Raw genomic sequence first — 17,500 nt, forward strand, 5'->3', positions numbered from 1 at the left:
AAAACCGGGGAGGAGATGAAGAAAACGTGAGTCAAAAACGAAACAAGATCAAGGAAAAGAAACCGCATTATAAGAAGAGTGTTAAATTAGATCGTTATGGAATTTGACTCTATAATTATTCTGTATCACACTTTGCTGCAGAGAAGACACTTGAGGATAACTAATTTTAAGATACTATTATAAGGCTCTCTCGTTGATCCTTTTTCTATATTGTAGTACTTAAGTATTCTGTACACAGTCGTAGGGAGATTTAAGTAGACACGGTTTCTGTAGTTAGTAGTAGAAGAATCCTTAGTAAAGCTGTGTACTGTTGTAATACTAATAAAAGTACTTTGTTGGTTACTTTTTGCTACATTCTGACTAATTTGGTGTTTAGTATTTATTCTGTAGTGTTGATGGTGACTTCACTACTTTACTACTGCTGCTACCTCTTTTCACCCTCTTCCCTTCCTTTCTCTTCTCCTCACTACCTTTTCTCTTCTCCCTTTTCTATTTATATCTCTGTCATCTCTCGTCCTCTTCCATGTATTCTCTTTCTCTACTCCTTACTACCTCATATCTCGTTTTCTTCCTCTTCTTCCTTCCTTTCTCCATCCCTCCTTCTATATATTCGTTTCTTTCCTTCCTTCCTCTTTCCCCCATCTATTCTTCCTTACTTCATCTACTTATCATATTTTCTTTTCCTCTCCTTCCTTTTCATCATTTCATCACTTCCTCCCTTTCATCTTTCCTTTTCCCTTTGTCTTCTTCCTTTCCTTTCCAATCATGTAATATCCTCCTTCTTTCCTCCATTATTCCATACCTCCTCTTCCTCCTCCTCTACTTCAATCCTTTTCTTCATGGTTTCTAATATTTTCTCCCTTCCCTCACTTCCATCCTCCTCCCTTAACCTTTCCTTCTATTTTGCCGTATTCGTCTTTTCATTCCGCTTTGTCTCATTCTTTCCATCAGCTCCTTGAACTTTAAAGAGTGAATTGAATCTTTCCTGCCCTCTGCGATCCATTTGTCCTCCACCGTGACGAGTCGACCCCGAAAATTGAAGCCTTTTGGCGGTTCTGGAGGAGGAGGAGGAGGAGGAGGAGGAGGAGGGTTATATGTGGGATTTATGATGTAAGTGTCCTCATAAACGTATAGAAAGAAAGAAAGAAAGAAAGAGAGAGAGAGAGAGAGAGAGAGAGAGAGAGAGAGAGAGAGAGAGAGAGAGATTTGTTGTTGTTGCTGTTATTGTTGTTGTCCTCCTCCTCCTCCTCCTCCTCCTCCTCCTCCTCCTCCTCCTCCTCCTCCTCCTCCTCCTCCTCCTCCTCCTCCTCCTCCTCCTCCTCCTCCTCCTCCTCCTGTCTCTCCTCCTCCTCCTTCTCTTCCTCGATTTTCATTCTCCATTTTCTTTCACTTTATATAGACAGCGCATAGTTGATTGCAAACCACCTCTTAAAGGACCAACAAGTCTGCTGCTACTTGTCCCTTGCGTTGCTCTGAACTGCTCTTACTTCCATCCTTCATAATATTACTTTCATCTGAACAACCTTACTTAGCAAATTCAACACTAGATGCGCTAAAATACTTCATTCCACTGCTTCATCATTTTTCTCGCTGTCAGTGGCGCGTTTCCAAATTAACACTCTTAACTTCCACCACAGCATTCCGCCAAGTTTCATAAGCAAGAAGAGTCAAAAAGTTTACTCCTATTTGTTCTTCGTGCGTCACACCCTCTCATTATTGGCGCCCACTACAGCCCGGCAGTTAATTAATGGTGTTGCTTTACGCCTGGATAATTTTGTTCGTGATGTCGTGGTGTTGTTTTGGTAATGCCGTGTAGAGTTGGAAGGAAAAGGAAACGCTATTTGCTTTCACTTGATTATGTTTAGTTTCGCTCTGTTTTTGTTTTTATTTTGATGTTAATTTGATGTGACGTCATTGTTTGTTTTGGTTCATACAGACATGGACGGAAGAGTGAAGAGAAGAAAAGAACAAAAGGAAACGCTGCTTTCATTTGATTATGTTCAGTTTCGCTCTCCGTTTGTTTGTTTGTTTTTGTGTGGTGTTGGGTTAATTTGTAACGTCATTGTTTGATTTGGTTCCTACAGACATGGAAGTCAGAGTGAAGAGAAAGGAATGAAACACTATTTGCTTCCACGTGATTATGTTTAGTTAGTTTGGCTTTCCACTTCGTTAATTATGTCATGATATCACGGTTTGTTTTGGCAATTGTGCGTACAGATGACAAGGAGAGTGAAGGGAAAGAGAGGGACATTATTTGTCTTCCTGTTTTCTGTTATCATAATTAACCCCTTCAACACTGGAACGCATATTTTACCTTGATTTTTGGGTATGATTAAATGATTTTATTTGCACTAGGAAGGGTCTATGGAGGTCAAAAGATTAATGGCCAGAGTCTTCACTATTCTAATCTTAACATATGATTCTGAATCTTTACAAAATCGCCGAATAGTAACCAGAATGAATATGATAACTCGTCTTGGTACCGAAGAGATTAATTTCATCATTGATAGTTAATTCTGACAAATACAGTGCTTAAAGGAAGTCAAGGGAGAGAGAGAGAGAGAGAGAGAGAGAGAGAGAGAGAGAGAGAGAGAGAGAGAGAGAGAGAGAGAGAGAGAGAGAGAGAGAGAGAGAGAGCGTTTTAAGAGTCAGCATTACAAGGAGGAGGAAGAATCAAAGAAAATCTCCGGGTGAGAGACGATTCCTTATTGGACATCTTGCCGCGGGATGAGATTATGAGATCATGTTTCTAATAAGCGAGACTCAGAACCCCTGCATCAGATCACCTCTTGCAGCTCCGAGAAGGCTCAGTTTGGCGTGCTCTTACTTCGGGATGGTGGATGGCAGATCTCACTCGCCCATCACATGCAGACTGATGACTATTCCCAAACACCTCTGCGCTGCGCCTTCACTACTTTCAAAAGGCTCTAGTTGACGGTACTTTGATTTTTAAGGATGGTTTTATAGTTCCAGTGACAGATTAACAAGATTTCTTTATTATCATTATTAGAAACAGCCTTGAGAATCCGACTGTGTGTGTGTGTGTGTGTGTGTGTGTGTGTGTGTGTGTGTGTGTGTGTGTGTGTGTGTGTCATGTTTCCTCCGAGTTTCATGTTTATTGCAATATAATTTTTCACCCATCAGTGTTTGGATATATTTTGCATGTTTTCCGAGTCATTAATAATTCTGACATATTTGAATTTTCCGATCAATTCCTATTTGCGAAAGATAAACATACATATATATTCACATTTCTTCATCTCTTAATATTTTCACCTTATTTGCCTTTTCCTGTATTTATATCTGACACTTTTTTTTCGTGTATTTAATCATGATATAATTTTTCTTAATATTTCGTCCTCTTTTTCAATATCAAGACATTTTTCCCAGAATTTTGGCTAACTCTCTTAAACTTTTAGAGAACTGGCGATCAAGTGGGCCTTTCTTTTTTATTCTTTATTGCCCCCAAGCTTCCCCTACTCCATACAAAAAAATAAAAAGCACCATTACGTCCTTTATCTTCTCCTTGTTGTTGTTTTCTGCTTCTATTACTGCTACTTTCTCCCTATCTTTCTCTAAAATTGTTCCCATCTACTCAATGTCCAGCCTCTATGTTCTCTTTTACGCTGTATTTCAACTATTGTTATGTACGTTAACAGTATTACGGTCTATTTATTTCAGCACACCATAATCATCCTCATTGTAACAAACGTAAGCATTATATTAGTATTACAACCCTGGTCTGGAAAATACTATCTTTATTATCAATTTATCCCTTCCAGTCCGTATTTCCTGGCGATGTCTGCCCACGCACTTCTCAGGAGATGTAAGAGGCGGTGAGGTCTTAAAATTGTTTGCAAGTGAGGGGCTCTGGAATGAGAGAAAATGGTACCATGTTAAGTGTTTTAAAGGGAAACTTGTGAGGATTGTATGACCAAATGCTTTGTTAGTGTGTGTGTGTGTGTGTGTGTGTGTGTGTGTGTGTGTGTGTGTGTGTGTGTGTGTGTGTGTGTTTAACAAGCAGGCAGAATGAAAGGGATGTGTGTCGTGTAGCAGACTGATTTCATGCGCAGCTTCAAGGCACCATAAATTTTGACAGTGTTTCAATGGCGCTGTATTATTTTATCCGGAACTGAAATGTTGAAAGATTGTTCCTATACTACTACTACTACTACTACTACTACTACTACTACTACTACTACCACCACCTTTTCGTTTAAGTGCAGATTGTAATTCCATTTATATTTGGCTAGAGGTCACGCCGTATTTCATAAAGTTACCTCGTTAGCTTTGTCGGCGAGAGAGGAAGCGACACTTTTTATTTCAACGCACTGCCTGTTAGTTTTAGTTTGCCGCTACCTATCCTCCTCTCACCTGCTCCTCCTCTTACCTGCTCTCCTCTCACCTGTTTCCTCTTACCTCCTCCTCTCACCTGTTTTCCTCTTACCTGTTCCTCCTCTCACCTGCTCCTCCTCTCACCTGCTCTCCTCTCATCTCCTCTCCTCTTAGCTGTTCCTCCTCTCACCTGCTCCTCCTCTCACCTGTTTCCTCTTACCTCCTCCTCTCACCTCTTCCTCCTCTCACCTGCTCCTCCTCTCACCTGCTCTCCTCTCATCTGCTCTCCTCTCACCTGTTCTCCTCTTACCTCTCCTCCTCTCACCTGTTTCCTCTTACCTCCTCCTCTTACCTGTTTTCCTCTCACCTCTTCCTCCTCTCACCTGCTCTCCTCTCACTTGTTCTCCTAGTCTCCTTTCAGGTGAAGGGAAGGGGAAGAAGATAAAGGTTTTGGACAGTGTAGTGTTGTGATTAGTATTGTTGTTGTTGTTGTTGGTGGTGGTGGTGGTGGTGGTGGTAGTGGTGGTGTTGGTGGTGGTACTGGTGTGGTGTGTGGTAGTAGCGGTATTTGTAGTGGTGATGTGTCTGGTGATGTTTGTGGTGCGGTGGTGGTGGTACATGTAGTGGTATAAGTGGTTATGTTTCTCGTAGTTTATTGTGTGGTGGTGGTGGTGTTAGTGGTGGTGTTAGTGGTGAAGTACGTACATGAATGCATAACAGGAATTAAAACCTGATGGAAATTAATGATACTAGATACTGCAAGAGGTAGAAGTGATGGTGGTGGTGTGTGGTGGTGTGTGGTGTGTGGTACAAGCCTATAAGAAACCACCACCACCACCACCACCACCACCACCACTACTACCACCACCATCACCAGCTCCATAGCGGTGTGTGGTTAAAATATTGAAAGTTACAGTGAAGGTTTGTGCTGTAACGCTGGAAATACCTGACTATAAGGCGATTACATGTGTGTGTGTGTGTGTGTGTGTGTGTGTGTGTGTGTGTGTGTGTGTGTTTCGAAATGTAAGAGGTGTGAAAAATGGTGATAAAAATATGGACGTGTCGAAAGTCAATATGGATAGCAGGTGACAACAGAAAATGACGAACTGGAGAGTCACTTTTGCACTCTGGCGGGAAGGAAAGGAAGGTGTGAGGACTTTTTAGTGGTGATGCTACTACTACTACTACTACTAATAATAATAATAATACTACTACTACTACTACTACTACTACTACTACTACTACTACTACTACTACTACTACTACTACTACTACTACCACTACTACTACTACTACTACTAATACTAATACTACTACTACTACTACTACTGCTACTACTGCTACTACTACTACTACTACTACTACTACTACTACTACAACAACTACTACTACCACTACCACCACCACCACCACCACACCACTACCACCACTACTACTACTACTACTACCACCACTACAGATCACCATAAACTACCCATTTTCTTTTACAAATCAACAAACAAAAACATATAATAGAATTCTTATAACAAAAATGTCGCGTAAAACAAAATATTTCCCTCACTTGAAATCTAAAAAAAAAAAAAAAAAAAAAAAAAGAAAACGATGCAATTTTAAGGGTAGTCTAAACTGTTGCATTCTTATCACCTCCCTTACCTTGTGTCGCCATAGGTTCGTTAGTTTGTGTGTTCGTCCGTTGGTTTGCCGTTTCCTCGCGGTGGTGTTCCGGATTCCTGCGCAGGTGCTAATTACCTTCCGCTACAGGTAATCTAATTATGCCAGGTGTCACTACAGGTGTAAAATGCATCCGTGATAATTGTTGCTGGTGTGTGTTGCTCTCTCTCTCTCTCTCTCTCTCTCTCTCTCTCTCTCTCTCTCTCTCTCTCTCTCTCTCTCTCTCTCTCTCTCTCTCTCTCTCTCTCTCTCCTTCTTTTTTTCTTCTTCTTTGAATATTCTTCTTCTCTTAACTTTATCCAAGAGAGAGAGAGAGAGAGAGAGAGAACTAAAAATACAAAAATTCTACACATATTTCGTTGAGAGGATATATTCTCTCTCTCTCTCTCTCTCTCTCTCTCTCTCTCTCTCTCTCTCTCTCTCTCTCTCTCTCTCTCTCTCTCATACGTAAATATACAAATGCACAAACAAGGCAAGGACTGAATATCCGGAGGGAGGCAGAAGAGGAGGAGGAGGAGGAGGAGGAGGAGGAGGAGGAGGAGGAGACAAAGACTCGAAAGAAGAGTAAAATGGAAGAGGAGGAAGGAAAGAGGAGGTGGAGGAGAAATTGGGTAAAGTAGGCTAAAGGAGGAGGAGCAGAAGAAGCAGGAGGAGGAGGAGCAAGAGGATGGGGAGGAAAAGAAGCAGGAGGAGGAGGAGGAGGAGGAGGAGGAGGATTTTCAGATTTGTGATAGAAATTCATATGTTTCTTTCTTCATTTTCTCTCAAGATTTTGGATGAAAGCATTCGGTGCCACTCTGCTCTTCCCTTTCTCCATCTTTTTCTTTATATCATTCACTCACTTTTTTTATTTGTTCATTTATTTACTTTTAGCGGGGTTAGAAATATTTGCATTAACCTTTCCTTTCATTTTTTTAAGCAGAGAGAGAGAGAGAGAGAGAGAGAGAGAGAGAGAGAGGGTGGGTTGTGTCCAATGAGAGGGAGAAAAATTATGATTGTTTCGTATACCATCTTGACTCTCTCTCTCTCTCTCTCTCTCTCTCTCTCTCTCTCTCTCTCAACAGATGCACCAATTAAAACACACCTCCAACCTCTCACTTCCCACAAAAAAGAATAAAGTCAATAATATATAAACAGAATAGAGGGAGACTTAAAGAAAAATGTGACAGCAACGTAACACAGAAAACGAGAGAACGAGGGAAAGAGAGAGAGAATGGATGATCACGTGACACAATGGTTAGTCACGTCACACCTACCTTTTCCTCTCATTTCTCCTCACCTTCACCCTTCCATTACTTTTCTTCCTTTCCACCACCTCCTCTGTATTCCTCCGTTCACTATTTCCACTCTCTCCTCTCAAGAGTTACAGCTGAAGGAAGTATTGAGTAAGTCTTCAAAAACGCTAATTGTTCTCTCATCACGACTATTTCCCAAGGCCACAGAGATGAGTAGCAAGATTTTCAAAAGTATTTCTCCAATTAATAATGTAGAAATCTTGTCACTCTGCCTCTAGAACCGTAAAAACACCTTAAAAATCTCGTATAAACTTAAATAAAGCCTTTTGAAACAGTAGAGGTTAAGCGCAGACATGTTTAAGTATACCAGCGTAAGAGCAACTAGCAGAGGTATCTCCAGCAATGACGTGACTCAATGATGAACCAATCGGAGGCGGCCAAGGCATCAGTCTCGTCTCCTACATTATACTTCACTTCTCAACCCTCAATGCCTGGGAAGTGTTACTGCTGAGTTGTATAGTATTCTAGTGTTTCTTTTTTGTGTTGTGACCGTGACGCGAGAGAGGAAAGGACACACACAGGTGGTAACTTTGGTTGTACTTGTATTTCTAGCCTAGATGTTGATAGATCGTTAAATAAGTAAGGTACAAGTGGCCGCCATTGTTACAGGTGGCAGTGTTTGTATACCTGTACGTTCATACCTACTTATTGTGCCTTATATTCTCGTTATTAGATTAGCTTGTTTTTTCAGAGTTTCCTTATGACTCGGTTCAAGCTACCTGATTAGTGTTAACCCCTTCAGTACCATGACGCGTTTCTATATTCATTCGGCTTACTAATTGGTGATTTTATAAGGTTTCAGGTACTTATGTTGGGATTGAAATAGTGAAGACGCTGCCCATTAATCTTCTGACCCTTCCTAATCTAAAAAGAATCGTCTAATCATACCCAATACTCACGGTAAAAATGCGTCCCAGTACTGAAAGGGTTAATACATTCATTTACTACAAAACTAGTGAACCAATACCTTCTTGTCTCTTCTCTGGATCTAATAGCTGCTCTACGTACCTACTGTTTACTGAGTTTTAGTTCATTATTTACCACTTAAACAAGGAACTAATATTTTTCTTAGTTGTGATCCAATTATTTACTACTCGAACAAGGAACTAATCTTTTTCTTAATTCTTGGTTCTTTTTTTTTACTATTCAAACAAGAAACTAATATTTTTCTTAATTTTGTATACATTCATTTACTATTCAAACAGGGAACCAATACTTTTCTTAATTTTGATCCATTTGTTTACAGGTCAAAAAGAGAACTGATATTTTTCTTAATTTTGACCCATTTTTTTTATTACACAAACATGGAACTAACACTTTTCTTAATTTTGATCCATTAATTCACTACTCAGACAGGGAACTAATATTTTTCTTAATTTTCTATCCATTTATTTACTCAAACAGAGAACTAATACTTTTTCTGTCTTAGCTCTTACGCTTATCGAGTCTAAACTATTGCTTCGTGTCACATCCTGAGTATTGAGTGGTGATCTGTTGGGGTTAAGAGCCGAAAATATCAGTAAATAGAGAGGCGTGTTTTGTCTTATTTACCGAAGTATCCCCGGTAATAAGGACAAAGCGAAGATAAGGGAATTAGTGGTGAGTGATAGATGATTCAACTCTGGCGTCACAGCACCACCAATGATGTATTCCTGTCAATAGAGGAGCTTCATCGTGTTAACCCCTTCAGTACTGGGAGGCATTTTTACCATGAGTTTTGGGTGTGATCAGAAACATTTTATTGACATTAGGAAAGGTCTGTGGAGGTTAGAAGATTAATTGCCAGAGTCCTCACTATTTCAATCCCAACATAGGTTTGTGAAGCTGAATAAATCATCAAATAGTAAGCAGAATGAATATGAAAACGTGTCATAGTATTGAAGGGGTTAAGAATAGCACTTTTATATGTATTGTAGGGGACAGCAAGGGTAAAACAAGAATAAAAAGGAAAAGATCGCTCGTAAATGCCGCTCCCGGTCTATAACAAGGGTAGAATAACCAAGGGGTTATGAATCACCTTGTTCCTCATCCAACACTATTCATTACACGTAACCAAAGGAAGTGGATTAAGTCTCGCTGGTGAATGCAGTGTTGAATAGATTAGAGTGCTGTAAGGATACGATCATGTAGCTTCTGTATTGCAATAAACTTCACCCACTAATTATTGTATTCTCCGCAGTGGTGGTGATATATGGTGCGCAGTGGAGGGCAGGGATTGAGGTGCGTTGCCAGCCTTCCCTCTCCGCTCCCCACCCTTGCCCTGCCCTTCCCTTCACCTCCCACGTACAAGTGAGTTAATTGTCGTTTATATTTTGCCATCATGCGGTGTTTCTCTGCTTCCGTGCTCTCATTATGTGTTTTATTTAAGGGGATACATTTTTCCTTCTCTTCCTTCTCTTCTTTCTCTACTCATACTCGTCTCTTCTTCCCCTTGTAATAATCTTTTCTCCCTCCTTACTCATAATCCTCTTCATTCCCCTATTCTTTCTCTTCCTAATCATCCTCTTTTTTCTCCCCTCAATTCTCTTCATAGCCATTCCATTCAATTCTTTTTCCTTTCTATCATAATCCTCTTCCTCCTCTTCTCAATTCTCTTCATAGTCATACCTTTCCTTTTTTTTTGCCTTCCTGATCATAATCCTCTTCCTTATCGTCTTCATCGTAGTCATACTGTTCATCCTTTTCTTCTCTTCTATCTCGCCCTAATCACAGCGGCTTTCTTGTATATCCGCATTCTGCATACATTCCCTAGAGGTAATATTAAAAGAATGTTCTCTTCCTCCTCCTCCTCCTCCTCTTCTTCTTCCTCCTCCTCCTCGTCCCCATCCTCCACCTCTTCCCCATCCTCCTCCTCCTCCTCCTCCTCCTCCATCCTCTTACGTCACTGCAGGCACTCAGGTTGAAACGTGGCTAAGGTGAAGTAACGCCCCAACACACACACCTTTGAACGCCACCAACTCCAAGTAATACATTAGTCTGTTCAGTGTAAGATAGCAGCTATTGTGATCTCGTATGTTATAAGTCGGAAATATTTGCACTTATAAATGTGTGTGTGTGTGTGTGTGTGTGTGTGTGTGTGTGTGTGTGTGTGTGTGACAAATAGTAAGCAGAATGAATGCGGAAATGCGTCATGGCACTCAAGGGGTTAAGTGGCAAGATTACTGTGTTTAGCTAATCAGATGTTTGGTCTTTTTTGTTCCCACTTGTCTAGTAAGGTTAAGTGTCGCTGGTTAGTCTGTCTTGAGTCTTTACTGTCACCTCGCCACGGCACAAGTGTATTTTTGGCTAGCGGTTACCAGTAAGGGAAGTTTGGGCGTCAGGTGTCCCTTCGTCAACCTTTTATTACAGTTACATCAACACGCCCTGTCAGTTGGTTAGGTTAGGTTAGGTAAGAGCCTTGCTTTTAGTTTCTTTTTATTTTCTGTATTCCATTCCATTCCGTTGTGTATTTCTGTATTCGTCAGCCTTTTACTGTACAAACTGTCTTTAACCCCTTCAGTACTGAGACACATTTTTACCTTGAGTTTTGGATGTGATTAGACCATTTTATTGACATTAGGAAGGGTCTATGGAGGTCAGAAGATTAATGGCCAGTCCCTTCACTATTTTAACCTCCTACATAACTTCCTGAAGGTGCATAAAATCAAATCTCAAGCAGAATGAATATGGAAATGTGTCATGGTACTGAAGGAGTTAAGTTCGTGTGGTTAGGTTAGGTAGGAGAAAAAATGCCTTGGTTTTAATTTTTATTTCTATATTTCATTCCGTTTCGTTATGTATTTCTGTGATCGTTAGACATCCTTTACACGAACACGTCTTTAAGTTGATGTGTTTAGGTTACGCAAGAGAAAAATGCCTTGGTTTTATTTATTTATTTATTTCCCATATTCCATTCCGTTCCTTTCTGTATCTCTGTAATCGTCAGCCTTCATTAACACGTTTTTAAGTCCGGTGTGGTTAGTTTAGGATGTGGTAAAGAATGCCTTGCTTTCAATTTTGGTTTTCTGTATTCCGTTTTCGTTTAAACATACATGGCCTTTGCAAACAGCCATATCCCAAAGTGATTTCAAACACTGACCGGATTTCGCTTGTTCCTCCCCTTTAGTAACCGGATTCCCACAATTTGATCTGGCACTGCAGCTCTATGGCGGGCCGGATGGTGGGCTGGAATGGCCTGTGCGGGGCTACAGGAGATAACGGGAGATAACAGTTAGGGGTGTGTGTGTCCTCGGTCAAAGGCACAAGTGTGAGGGCGTCGCTTATTTCGGCATTCAGAAACGCTCTGCTCTCTCACCATTACTGTTTTCCAAGGCCACAGAGATGATGAACTGGGTTTTCAAGAGAGTAATATATAAATCATGTTAATCTTTCACTAGAACCATAAAAGAACACATTAAAAAACTGGTGTAGATTTAAATAAAGCCTTTTGAAAGAGTGGATGTGAAGCAAAGAAGTGTTAGTTTAGAAACACCGCTGAACTGGGCCAGGATGTAATGTAGCTCACTCTGTGGTATCCAACGCGATCTGATGCAACTTAACCTACACAGCTTAACCAGTCTAATTCCCTCCCTGTGTCCCGGTAGTAGTAGTAGTAGTGGTGGTAGTAGTAGTGGTAGTAGTAGTAAAAGATTATTTGTAGCATTAGTGGTAGTAGTAGCGAAATATTTGTAGTAGTATTAGTGGTAGTAGTAGTTAAAGATTAGTAGTAATAGTATTGGTAGTAGTAGCGAGAGATTATTAGTAACATTAGTGGTAGTAGAAAGAGATTATTTGTAGTATTAGTGGTAGTAGTAGTTAGAGATTAGTAGTAATAGCAGTGGTAGTAGTAGTAGTAGTAGTAGTAGTAAGAGATTAGTCGTGGAGATAGTAGTATGTGTTGTTATTGTCATTCTTCTTCCTTCTTCCTTCTTCCTTGCTGCCTCCTCGCTTCCTTGCTTCCTGGTGTCATGAAATGCGTCGTTTTGTCCCTTTTTGCTTTTTATTTCGATCTTTGTAAACAGTCTAGTCATTTTTTTTGTCTATTATTTTGATGTTTTATTTAATTACTACTACTACTACTACTACTACTACTACTACTACTACTACTACTACTACTACTACTACTACTACTACTACTACTACTACTACTACTACTACTACTACTACTACTACTACTACTACTACTACTACTACTACTACTACATTGGAATTAATACTCATGATCCTCCTCCACTTCTCTTTGTCCTGTCTCCTCCTCCCCCTCCTCCTCTTCCTCCTCCTCTTCTCATTATGCTGGGGTACCTGGAAGAGAGAGAGAGAGAGAGAGAGAGAGAGAGAGAGAGAGAGAGAGAGAGAGAGAGAGAGAGAGAGCCTCCATTCTCTAATTATGTAACTGGAAGGATTTCAGAGGATGACTTCTTATTTAGAATCTTAATCTTGTTATTACGTCAGGAAATTTGCTTCAGAACACGAGAACTTGGGAACAATGCTCTTCTTAGTTAATTCTCCCGTGTTTTCCTTTTACTGAGTTTGTTTTCCTGTTAATTCACGTTTGTTTTGTATAATTTTTCTGTGTGTTTTTTTTTTTACTGTTTTTCCTGTTAATTCATGTTTGTTTTGTATATTTTTTCTGTGTTTTTTTTTTTACTGTTTTTCCTGTTAATTCATGTTTGTTTTGTATAATTTTTCTGATGTTTTTTTTCCTCTTTTTCCTGTTAATTCATGTTTATTTTGTATTCTTCTATTATTTTCCTCTTTTTCCTGTTAATTCATGGTTTTCTTGTATTATTTATTATTTTTTGTTGTTTTTTACTCTTTCCTGTTAATTCATGTTTATCTTGTATTATTTTTCTGATATTTTGTTTTTTATACTCCTTTTTTTTTTGCTTTTTTTTCATTTAACTTTGTTTTTTTTTCATTTTGACTTCCATTTTCTTATTCCTTAATTTCTGCTTCGCTTTTATCTTCGTGTTATTCGTATTGCTTCCTGCGTTGGCTCCCTTTTATTGTTCTTTCTTTATACCACTTCATTCTCTTCTCCTTCACCTCTTCCTTCACCTCCTCCTCCTCCTCCTTACTTTCGCTGCTTCCTACTCCTCCTCTTCGTTTCCTTGTACCTTTCTTCCTGGTCCATATTACATCTCCTTCTTTCCCTCCTCCTTATAGTCTTCCTTTTCCTCCGTCTTCTCTCCTAAGGGTCATTTATGTGTACCCTATACACACACACACACACACACACACACACACACACACACACACACACAGAGAGAGAGAGAGAGAGAGAGAGAGGTATGTATACAGTCTTGCCCAAGCTCGAGCCACGGCCAGACATCCTTGGAGACCATAAAAAGTGCATTAGTAGCGTGTTAGAGTGGCCGGGAGTACATTAGTGTGAGGTAAAGTGTGCTGGAGAAGTGTTTGAGAGGCAGGCAGGGGCAGAGGAGGGACAGGGAGGAGCAGGGAGAAGCAGGGACGGTCACGGAGGAACAGGGAGGAGGCTGGGAGGTGCTGCGTGCTAGAGGAGGGAGAAAGTTGAGAAAGGAAAGGCTACGACGCACAACGGGGTCTTGTAAAGCTAATCACTAGAGTTTGTTAGGTTGGCGCAACTGGGAAGGCGGAATCTGTGGAAGTAATTAGCGTTGTGGATGGCGCGAGGAGGGTGCAGGTTTTGTTGCTAATGATAGCGAAAGGTTAAGATGTATTGGGGTTAATTAAAAGGAGGGTTTTTCTCTCTCTTTTTTTTTTCTATTTATTGTTATTTGGTATTTGTTTTATGCTTGGTTTTGTGATTTTATGTAGGGTTCTCTCTCTCTCTTTCTCTCTCTCTCTCTCTCTAAGTCGGATTAATAATGTAAATAAAAGATGTGAAATAAAGAGAGATAATCCAGTTACAGTACTTCTTTCTTTAATAAGGTTGCCACTTTTCTCATCTCCTTTATTGCCTCGTGTTCCTTCTTCCTTCTTTCTTTCCTTCCTTCCTTCCTTCCTTCCTTCTTTTTTTCATTTTTTTTCCTTGCTGTTAATTCTCCCATTTAATTAAGTACTGTCTTCTGGAATTGCTCTCTCTCTCTCTCTCTCTCTCTCTCTCTCTCTCTCTCTCTCTCTCTCTCTCTCTCTCTCTATCTCGTTTTCTGTACCATTTCCTTTCATTGTGTACCATTTTCTTTCGTTCTGTACCATATCCTTTCGTTCTGTAACATTTCCTTTCAATCTGTACCATTTTCTTTCATTGTGTACCATATCCTTTCACTGTGTATCGTTTTCTTTCAATCTGTACCATTTCCATTCATTTTGTACCATTTCCTTTCATCCTGTACCACGTCCTGTCATTGTGTACCGTTTGTCCTCTGTACCTTGTTTTCTGTACCACTTCTTTCTGTATTTTCCTCTTCTATAATAGTAGTTAAATTTTTCCTTTATTTTCTCTCTATGTATTTTCTTATTTTTCCTTCCCACACCTCGATTTTTTTTCCACAATTTTCCTTTTGCACCTTCTTTGTACCTTGTTTCCTGTAACTTTCTCCTCTGCACGTAGTTCTTGTATTATTTCCCTCTGTACCTCGCCTTCCCCTTGCTGTATATGTACCATTTCCTCCTGTACCCTTACCAATCTCTCTCTCTCTCTCTCTCTCTCTCTCTCTCTCTCTCTCTCTCTCTCTCTCTCTCTCTATTTCGTCCCCTCTTTATCTCGGCCCCTTTCTGTGTGGCGTGTGACTGTATCTGTTTCTAATTGGAAGGTATATCGTGTGTGTGTGTGTGTGTGTGTGTGTGTGTGTGTGTGTGTGTGTGTGTGTGTGTGTGTGTGTGTGTGTGTGTGTGTGTGTGTGTGTGTGATTGTGTTTGCGTGAGGGTCTCTGTACTGCAAAGGAACCATAGAGGCTGAAGATGAGTGTGTGTGTGTGTGTGTGTGTGTGTGTGTGTGTGTGTGTGTGTGTGTGTGTGTGTGTGTGTGTGTGTGTGTGTGTGTGTGTGTGTGTGTAGGGGACAAAATGATTAGAGGTATTGCGAGAGGGCATAACACACACACACACACACACACAGAGAGAGAGAGAGAGAGAGAGAGAGAGAGAGAGAGAGAGAGAGAGAGAGAGAGAGAGAGAGAGAGAGACACGTTCCCTTCCCCTAGATATTTCCCCCCATCGCTTCTCCTTCAGGCCGTTCACCGCAGAGGACCCCGTCACTCCCCTGGGCGCCTCCCACTGGGAACTCACTACGACAGGGAATCCAATGCTCTCTCTCTCTCTCTCTCTCTCTCTCTCTCTCTCTCTAATACGCTGATTATTGCCTTGGGTTCCTTAATCATTATCAAGGGTCCAGAGAGAGAGAGAGAGAGAGAGAGAGAGAGAGAGAGAGAGAGAAGGGGGGGTGTAGAAGTCGCCATACCTTCAATTGGGTGTAATCAGGTAAAGGTAAACAGGAGGTAATGGATTCAAGGGCAGCAGAGTAGAGGAAGGGACTCTCCTTATTAGATTTACCTGTGGAAGGCGAGACGTTTGGGTGGCTCTGCTGTCTGGCCACTTTTTTGCTCTCTCTCTCTCTCTCTCTCTCTCTCTCTCTCTCTCTCTCTCTCTCTCTCTCTCTCTGATAACAACCTTCATAAATTCACTGGGAAAAATTAAAACGTGTGTGTGTGTGTGTGTGTGTGTGTGTGTGTGTGTGTGTGTGTGTGTGTGTGTGTGTGTGTGTGTGTGTGTGTGTGTGTGTGTGTGTGTGTGTATCCTTTTTACATTTGTTGGAACGTTTGTATCTGTCTGTCTGTTTGTCTGGTTGTCTGTCTGTGTGTCTGTCTGTCTGTCTGTCTGTGTATCTGTCTGTGTGTGTCTGTCTGTCTGTCTGTCTGTCTGTCTGTCTGTCTGTGTCTGTCTGGCTGGCTGCCTGTCTAGTGTGTGTGTATGCATGTATGTAGTATATATGTATAATATGTATGTATTCACGCTTGGTTGTCTGTCTGGATTCTCTCTCTCTCTCTCTCTCTCTCTCTCTCTCTCTCTCTCTCTCTCTCTCTCTCTCTCTCTCTCTCTCTCTCTAGGTGGAAGGGGGAAGAGTCATCAACAAGACAATGAAATACCAATTTATTATTTTTCTTCACAACCCTCGTGTTCTCTTGTCAGCAGCGATCGTCATGTGTTTGTTTTGTGTGACGGGCTGACGATCATAAGCCAGCGAGGGGAAGGGAGACTGAGGAAGAGGGTGGGACGGGAGAGCCAGTAGAGACGAAGCAGGTGTTGTATATCCTCTCGTGTTGATATTGCGATTATCTTTTGTTTAGTTTGTCATTGTTGTGAGATTGAACGTGTTTTGCCGCCAGATTGCCCCTTCAGAGAGAGAGAGAGAGAGAGAGAGAGGTATTCCTTTTAAGTTTCAGTGTCTTATCTTGAATTACTACGACAGGGCGTAATGGAAGTTAATAGTGTTTTCATGAGGGTTTATGACTGTGTAGTGATATTTTGCTCTTTGGAGAGAGAGAGAGAGAGAGAGAGAGAGAGAGAGAGAGAGAGAGTTGTTTAATTATTCAAAGTACGTGTGTGTGTATGGGACAGGAGGGAGGGGAAACAGCAGTGCAGTGGCTCTCCCAGACGCCTAATAAGCGATGTAGACTGAGGAAAGGAAGAGAAAAGTTTAAAGTTACCCCCACCACACCACGTCACTCTTAGCTAATCTCGTTTTCTTTCATTACCAAGTTAGGAAGTTTAAACACGACCAGAGAGAGAGAGAGAGAGAGAGAGAGATTATACAAGTTTATTTTTTTCAGGTTTTCAAAGATTTCATTACGTCATCTTGTTTTTCTTAAATTTTACTCTCTCTCTCTCTCTCTCTCTCTCTCTCTCTCTCTCTCTCTCTCTCTCTCTCTCTCTCTCTCTCTCTCTCTCTCTCTCTCTCTCTCTCTCTCTCTCTCTCTCTCTCTCTCTCTCTCTCTCTCTCTCTCTCTCTCTCTCTCTCTCAAATTGAAAGTCGATGTTTTGAGAGGTTTGCATTGTAGGAAAGAAAAGGAGGGAGAAAGTATGGGTGGAGGAGAAGGAGGAGGAGGAGGAGGAGGAGGAGGAAGAGGAGGAAGAAGAAGAAGAAGAAGAGGGAAGGCCTGGAGGCAAGTGGGGAGAGGAAAGGGGAAAGATGGAAATAAAAACCAGGATATGGGAGAGAATGAAAGAAGAGAGAGGAAATAAAGGAAGGAATAGAGACAAGGAGAAATGAAAGAGAGTGGCAAGGAAGGGAGTGATAAA

At 40.9% G+C, this 17,500-nt stretch overlaps 1 protein-coding gene and 1 long non-coding RNA gene across 4 annotated transcripts in view; both read left to right on the forward strand.

The window, feature by feature from the left end:
• The window catches only part of LOC123503130 (putative inorganic phosphate cotransporter), a 15,310-nt gene extending 14,968 nt beyond the window's left edge, over positions 1–342 (forward strand). For all 3 annotated transcript variants that reach the window (XM_045252630.1, XM_045252631.1, XM_045252632.1), the window contains one exon: positions 1–342. This exon is cut by the window's left edge and continues 659 nt beyond it. The gene's annotated coding sequence lies outside the window, so the exon portion shown is untranslated.
• Positions 343–7,734: 7,392 nt separating this feature from the next.
• LOC123503249 lies at positions 7,735–10,265 on the forward strand. The gene is made up of 3 exons (XR_006674378.1): positions 7,735–7,822; positions 9,481–9,590; positions 10,192–10,265. It is a non-coding gene; the product is annotated as an uncharacterized LOC123503249 (long non-coding RNA).
• Positions 10,266–17,500: the final 7,235 nt, after the last annotated feature.

The sequence above is a fragment of the Portunus trituberculatus genome, chromosome 13 (assembly GCF_017591435.1).
Source record: "Portunus trituberculatus isolate SZX2019 chromosome 13, ASM1759143v1, whole genome shotgun sequence".
NCBI classification, from domain to species: domain Eukaryota; kingdom Metazoa; phylum Arthropoda; class Malacostraca; order Decapoda; family Portunidae; genus Portunus; species Portunus trituberculatus.